This window comes from Gracilinanus agilis, chromosome 1 (assembly GCF_016433145.1).
Source record: "Gracilinanus agilis isolate LMUSP501 chromosome 1, AgileGrace, whole genome shotgun sequence".
Taxonomy (NCBI): domain Eukaryota; kingdom Metazoa; phylum Chordata; class Mammalia; order Didelphimorphia; family Didelphidae; genus Gracilinanus; species Gracilinanus agilis.
The window spans coordinates 232,745,721-232,753,379 of record NC_058130.1 but is presented as its reverse complement, the minus strand read 5'-3'; positions in this window follow the sequence as shown (position 1 = coordinate 232,753,379).

Here is a 7,659-nt window from a genome sequence, read left to right as displayed (position 1 = left end):
CTTTATATATATATATATATATGTATATATATATATATATATATATATATATATATATACACACACACACATAAAACAAATGCATTTAAACAAAACAGATGAATTTAACAAAACAAATGAATTTAAAATCAGACAAATGAATTAAAAAAAAAACCCAAAAGTTCAAAACTCTGCACATCAACTTGCTCTCTTAGGCTCCTAGATCAGCATGTGTTCTCCATGTGGTCTCCACAGGCATCTCCATTTGAATTCCAGAAGGTAGTAAATCTCTTTTCCTAAAATAACTTAAACTCTTCATATGAAATAAAAACACATTCCCCCCTGAGGAGGATAGAAATAAACATTGATATCACAGAGGGATACATGGCTGAGGCAGAAGGCATAAGAATCACTGCCATTCAAATTCATAAGAAAAAATTAGCACAAAAAGCCAAATAACTAGTGGATGAAAAATTCTAAACAACCAATTCTAAATTTTATATGAAAAAAGTTCTAAATAAGAAAAAAAATCACACTATGTCTTTGAATAATGCCCAATTAAAGCAATCATGTCCAAAATCATGCACTTACCCACTTAGCAGCGAGGACCAGTCAATCACCATAGTAAGAAGATTAGGAAAAAGAGGACTAGATTTGTATTTATTGGTCTGATATTGGTCTGATATTACTTCGTTTTTTCTTCTTTTGTCATTTCTTCTCAGGGATATAATAAGGAGGCAGAAGAGTCAATTGTTAGGACTCAACATATAAATTTTCACAAGGAGTGTGGTTCGAAGAGTCTTATGTCTTAACGTATGTTAAGCATCGCAATATCAATGCTCACACTAGGTTCAAGTCCTTTTTATTGGCATAGAAGTCTCAGCAATCCTAGTAGGATTGGTTTCTCTTTTTGACCTGTGCGCTCTTTTGGCATCAGTCAGGTTAAGTATGTGCTTCTTTGGCACTTTATAGATATTCATGCTTCTTTGGCACTGAATTGATGAAATCTGTGCTCCTTTGTTGATTCCATTTCATCGAATCAGACATATATACTAAGTCCCATGATAGTTAAATACCAATGGCAGTTTCAATAGTCTAAGGCTTTTGGGCAGGCAGTTACAGTTAGAAATAATGGATATACTAAATCTACACTAATAATCAAAAACTCTTTCAATTTTGCTATTATATGCTTCAAATACATAACTGCACATGCAATTATAAAAATGTGCTAAAAATTCAAAATATATATCTCCTATAATCAGTGACAATGAGAAAAAAATACATATGTATATGTATGTTGCAATTCATGTCACTTAAGGAGGGGTAGAATATGAAGGTTCTTACCCAAGAATTTAGATGCATTTCCTCTTAGCTTAGCCATGATCCACAGTGTGAGTGCAAATGAGGTAAAACAATGTAGTTAAAAAAGCAATAATACATTGAAGAAAATACAAAAGTTTCACAAAAAGCACAAAATGCATAACAAGTCAATTCAATACAAGTCTCCTAATATAGGTAATATATGTTCAAATCTTTCAAATACACAAAATACAAGTTTTCCAAATTATAATACAAAGGCATATGTCAAATACCAGATTGCACAATTAAAGTAAGGGGGTAGACAAGGATTGTATTATAAAATTCTGTTTCTTCTTCTTTTTGTTATTTTGAGGGAGACAAAACTGAAAAGGGTTAATAGCAACAAAACAACAAAAGCAATAGAGTTTTAGGGGCTCCTTTTTCTGCCCCACGTGGAAGAGCAGTAGCACCTTGAGTAGTGTGTGAATGAGCTCCACTTAGAAGATACTATTTGGGGGTCATCTATTGTGGATTATCTGCCTGATTATCAGTCATGAAATTGCAATTCCAGTAGTTATTGTGTCTGAAATTAGTATTGTTTTTATATTTATTATTATTGTTATTGCTGTTCCTGAAATTGTTATAGTTGTTATTTTACCTAACTGCCTGTAACAGATTCCTGCAATGCATCATTATGTGGCCCTTCCTGTTACAGAAATGGCAGGTGTTATAAAAAATAAAGAAAGGTAATCTCTATACTACTATTATTATTAGGCTAGTTATTATGGTTGTTATTAATCTGAGGAATTGATCTGAGGAAGCTGTGTTTGGTTCCCCTAATGGGTAGTGCAGGGACACCCAGGTCCTGCCACTCAGCTGGATGTTATAATAACTGCCCTTCTTTATAATAGTGCCCAGGCAGGATCCCTAAAGGTCAGTGGATGTCCCACCTGGTCCCACCTGGGGTTGATTGATTATTGGTATTGGGCCTTGGATAACGTTAATCTGACTGCATTTCTCCCTCCCCAGAGTGGTGATGGAATAACTACTCCAGGAAGGTACTTAATAAATTTTATCTATGTTGTTAACAAGGGAAAGGAATGATCAGGAACGGGTTAGAGAATAGGAGACCTTATCACTAAATCTATGACACTAATCCCTCAGGACTGTAGGCTGTTCAGTAATGCTGGGCTTGTTCTTCACCTCCTCTGGCTCAGCCTGGCCACGGCCAAACCAGAGTAAGCAATCTGTTGATGACACAAATATTCATGATTTCTCTCAGCTTCTTACTGCTAGTTGTTGTGCCAGTCCTACAGCCTTCAGTAAATACCACCCTTATCGCCCTCTTCTTCTCCTACCCACTTCCCGGATTGCACCCCCTCTTGCCCCAGGCCCAGGATACCTAAAAATCTAGAGATTGTTTAGGTGCCTAAATATCTAAAGGATTCAGAGAGAATCAGAGGATTCTCTGTCTGACCCACAGGTTAATCAATGTTCAAGATCAAATGTCCAAGGCAAGAGTTTATGCAAAGCTCAGCCAAGGCAAAGACAAAGGCAAAGCCAAAAGGGTCCCCAATAGACAAAGGGTCCCTGTCAGGGGGCTGCCAGGGTATTTATACCCTCTCTGGCCAGCTGCCTTTCCTCCTGTCCTCACAGTCTCTGGGAACATTCCGATGTCTCCAACTGTCTTCACCTGTCAATCAAGGTGAGACTCTCAGCTCCCAGAGTCTGATTATGTCACAGGTCAGAGATTGGTAATTAGACTCTCAGAGAAGAGCAAGTGGTATTGGTGTAGTATCATCATGTCCTCTTTCCTGTTGTTCTATTTTATTTCATAATTATTTCAGTTCTTTTTGTATGGTATCCAATAGATCATTAGTTTGTACCTTTGTCTCTTCATGTCCTTTAGTGACATACACAGCTATTTTCCTTAATTCATCCAGATCCATTTCTGGCCATTTGGGATAATGCATCTTAAAGCAATCCTGGACCACTCTGCTAGAATTGTTTACAAATTGTTGCCTAATTTGTCTTATGCCTTGTTCCGTTGATAAATCCAAATCCAAATATCTAGCTCCCAATTCAATAAGCCTGTCCATAAACTGAGAGGGAGTTTTGTCATCATTTTGTGTTAGGCGATCAAATTTGGTCCAGTTGTTTGGACATTCTACATAGTCTTTCATTGCTTTTAATATTGCAGCCCTAGCATTATTTAACTACAAATATTCCTCTGAATCATTGTAGTCCCAATGAGGATGCTTGCGTGGCCAGTGTACTTCAGTTCATCCCCGGGCCTTATTTACATGACAGATGATTTGTTTGTTTCTCTCTCTGTCAGGAATATCTAGAGTAATTTTTCAACATCCTTATAGGAAGGATTGTATTGGAAAAATATGTCTTCCATAGTTTTCATTACAGCTATGGGTTCATCGTTATAATTTAGAATATTTACAAGGGAGGGTTGGCTAAGAGATGCACAAGATGAAAGAGGAGTTTCTTTACAACAGTTGCCTCCTCTATTTCAGAAGAAATATGACTTTCCTTTCTGAGTGTTTCAAGAACAGCCTCGCTAAATTTGGAATCAGATTTTTGAATTGGATACTTCTGAAACTTTGAATCAGATCTTTGAATTGGCTCCTCCTTTTACAGGAATCAGGCATTGAGTATTTGAGATTGTCCAATGGGATTTGTACTGCTGCTTGGATCTAGGCTTGCATTTTCCTATTTGCAGCCTTTTGTATCATCGTATTTAAAATTAAGAAAACAATATTCCCTAGAAGCATCAGAAGGAGGAGGCAGTCCAATTTGACAAAAGCCCAAAGATTTTCCTGTATAGAAGCAAACATGTTGGGAGGCTTCTATTTATTTAATTAGCTAGCCTTTATTTATTCAGTTTGCTTTAACTCCATTTTTTTGTATTTAACTGTTTATTCTTATTTATGTATTTATTTGTTTTTAATTATTTATTTGGTTTCAGCAGGAAAAATTATTATTATTATTATTATTATTTTAATGTATTATTATCAGTGCTGTCCTTGGTGCTTCCCTCCAATGGCAGAAAGGTAGCACTGTTGGAGCTATCCGTGATTCTGCCCTCCAATGGCAGGAAGGTAGCACTGCAGCTTAGCAGAAAAAAGGGAGGGGGGAGCACACTCCATGCTCAGTGCTGGCTTCTAGTGGCCAAGGTAGTACTGCAGCTCAGTAAGGAGAAGGGAGTGGGGAGCAGTGAAATGGCCGAAAACTGCGGATGAAAGTCATTAGGCTGATAAACAAGTTAAGTGGGGTTTTTTAATGTTTGGGATTTAGTATTGCCTTTTAAAAGGCAAAATCTCTCCAAAGGGAGAGATTGAAGCTAGTAGGGGGATAGAAAGTAGAGAGGGATCTGGGTTTTCCCGCCAGCAGACTGCTGGGGACAGATCTTGCTTTCCCACCACTGGCAGACCCCTTGCTGGGTCGTTTGCCTCTGGCTGGGTTTTTCCTAGGGGACTCGGTTTTTTGCTGGCTGGCTAAGTTCCTGGGTTGGGTGAGGGATCCGGGGCTTAGATGATAGATTTGGATCCCCTGCCAAGGCACAGGTGCTGGGCAGGGGAAGAGTAGGGGAAGAGTCTGAGTTTTTTTTCCACCCCACTGGATTTTCCAGTGGCACCCCATGCTGGGTTTTAGCCCATCAAGGGTAAGAGGGATTAGGGTTTAGGCTCTTAGGCTGGGGTTGGGAGGACTTAGATCTAGGAGCCTGGCAGGGGTTTAGTAGGGGAAGGGATCCCCCGCTGGGCTGGGTTTGGGCAGGAAATTTTTTTTCACTTACCCTTAGGCAGTAAGGCAGGTAGGTTCAGGTCCAGAGGGTTCCTGTCCCTTCGTGGTCACCATAAACTGTATGGTGAAAGTGAAGGGAGGAAAGTAGGATGGAATGGGAGAAAGGAGAGAGGAAGGTAGAGAAAGGGAAAGAAAGGTAGCAGTCCCCAGCCCCCAGCAGGGGAAATTGACCAGAGCCCTCCAAAGATCAGAGAGCAACTTTAGGGTTTGAATAGCTAGGTTTTATTTTAATTAGGAAAGGGAAAGTCTAGGGAAAACTAGGAGGTAAGAGGAAAGGGAAAAAGGCACCAAGAGAGAGATCAGGGTCTCAGGGTAAAGAGCAGAGCTTCTAGCATAGAAAGTGCTTCCAAGGTTGAGAGCGAGAAAAGGCACCAAACTCTTTCTTTTATACTTTCCCTGACACCTCCCACAAAAGAAGTGGGAGTTGTCAGGGGGAAGTTGTAGCAGAGAGACTCCTGGGAGTTGTAGTCTTCCAGGGCTTATAACAATTTCAAATGACACAAGCCTCTTGATCAGTAGGTAATACGGACATTTTAAGGTACACTACACAAGCTACTCATTGGAGAGCATCATAGATGCTATTGAAGAAAACTTTGACAAATACAACATAATGAAAAAATAGAAAGCTTAATATTGATAATTCCATTAATTTCAATGAGAGAGCTACAAAAGCTTTCAAGACTGAGACAGTAAGCTCATGCTGGAAAAATTTTGTTCAGATTATCTCATATTTTCTGGCTTTACCAAGGCTCCAAATTATGCTCCTGAAAAAGTCAACTTGCAACTTTTGGAAAATATAATGGCTTTCGTAACATGATGGGTGGAGTAGGATTTGGGCATATGAAGGAAAGAGAAATTGAAGAGTTATTCAATCCTAACCCAGAAATGTTAATGGAGGATGAGTTCAAAGCTGAATACTTCCAAGAATTTGATGCCAGACTAAGAGAAGAAGAAACAGTTATAGAGAATAGATTTATATTGGATAACACTGAAAGACTGCGTTGGGCTATTTTTATGAAATTAACCCATCAGTAATATGTGCCTTGAGGACCAAGCAATTGTGTGGAGAATCAGTATTTGCCTACAATAACTTCTTTAAAGAAATGAAAAGTCAAAAAAGCTGAACAGAAATCATCATGTATTTCCCAAAGTTAAAACTCCTTTCAGAACCCACCCCTTCCACCTCTGGTGCCACTTCAGGGAAGTCACCATCCCAGCCTATTCTCCTTCTCTTCAACCTACAGAAGATGATGGCAATTCAGAACTATGTAATGATCCACCTTCACTGACATAAATGACAAAAATGCCATACAATTAATAAATATGAATTTAGTGATAATTTAAAAATAGGTTAGTGTTAATATGTAATAAGGTGTCACATACAGTTATAATAAATTAGTGATGTGTTTTATGTTTGTATGTATGAGTTAACTGTACAGTAAGAATTGCAAGACTGATATATGTACTTGTGAAGTCTTGAGCTTTCATCATTATCATCATCAACCAGCAATCATCTTCTTAATTTCAAGTTAGATTATAAAGATGGTTATGGATAATGGTGAGTACAAGTAGGGAATTTCAAAGGTTATTTTTTTAATGTATTTTATTATACATACAGTAGGTTCAATATTATTTGCCTCAATTTTTTTTCATTTTCAAGTTTGTTTCATATTTATTTTACATTTTAAATTTCTTTTTTTCATACAGTATTTTTACTTAACATTAAATATTTATAACCATATAACCTATGACAAAGTACATAAACCAAATTTTACAATAAAATACCACACATACACTACAATAGGAAAAATTTAAACTTTCTTCTCTGGTATGAAGGAAAGGCCAAAAAGTTTTACTTGGATTTTTTAATTTGTAGGGGACATCTAACCTTTGGAATGTGGAAGGCTATCTATGCATTTTAATCTCATTCTGACTTTGACCCTTACCTGTATGATACCTTGGGCACTCTGAACTTCCTCTTGGTCAGTGGTTTTCATAAGCCCCTTTCCCATCTGATTAAACGAGTTGTCCCAGAATGGAAAACCAACCCACTTCTGGTCTCTTAAATTTAACCTTCAGGCCACTTTAGAGGAGGGCCAAGGAAAAGGAGGCAGAGGAGAGTAATAAAGAGACAAAAGTATAAACTCCAACATGCAATAGTTCAGGATGGATGTCTTCTTGGTCCTCTACCCCACAGAGATCAACTCTGTAATCTCAACTGACTAAAATTATTTCTCCCAATGATCAGACATTTCTATTGTAAAGAATGCAAACATTGGAAGAATTAATGCCCTACTAAGCACAGCAGAATTTCCTGACTAGTTTCCCCAGCAATGCCTTATACCTACCAACCTAGCTTTTTCTACTTCTCTTGCCCTCTTCTCCATCAGCCATCCTTCCATAAGAGAGGAAGAATGGCTAGAATATTTATGAGTTTTCTAAGTTTTGGCATTTGTAGCCAGACAGCCTTTCCTGGCCTTCCCCCTCAGAGTAACAGCAAGGTAACCATTATAGGGATTTCCAACTCACTTCAGACTATTTTCATTACCCCTCCTACATCTTTTTCCA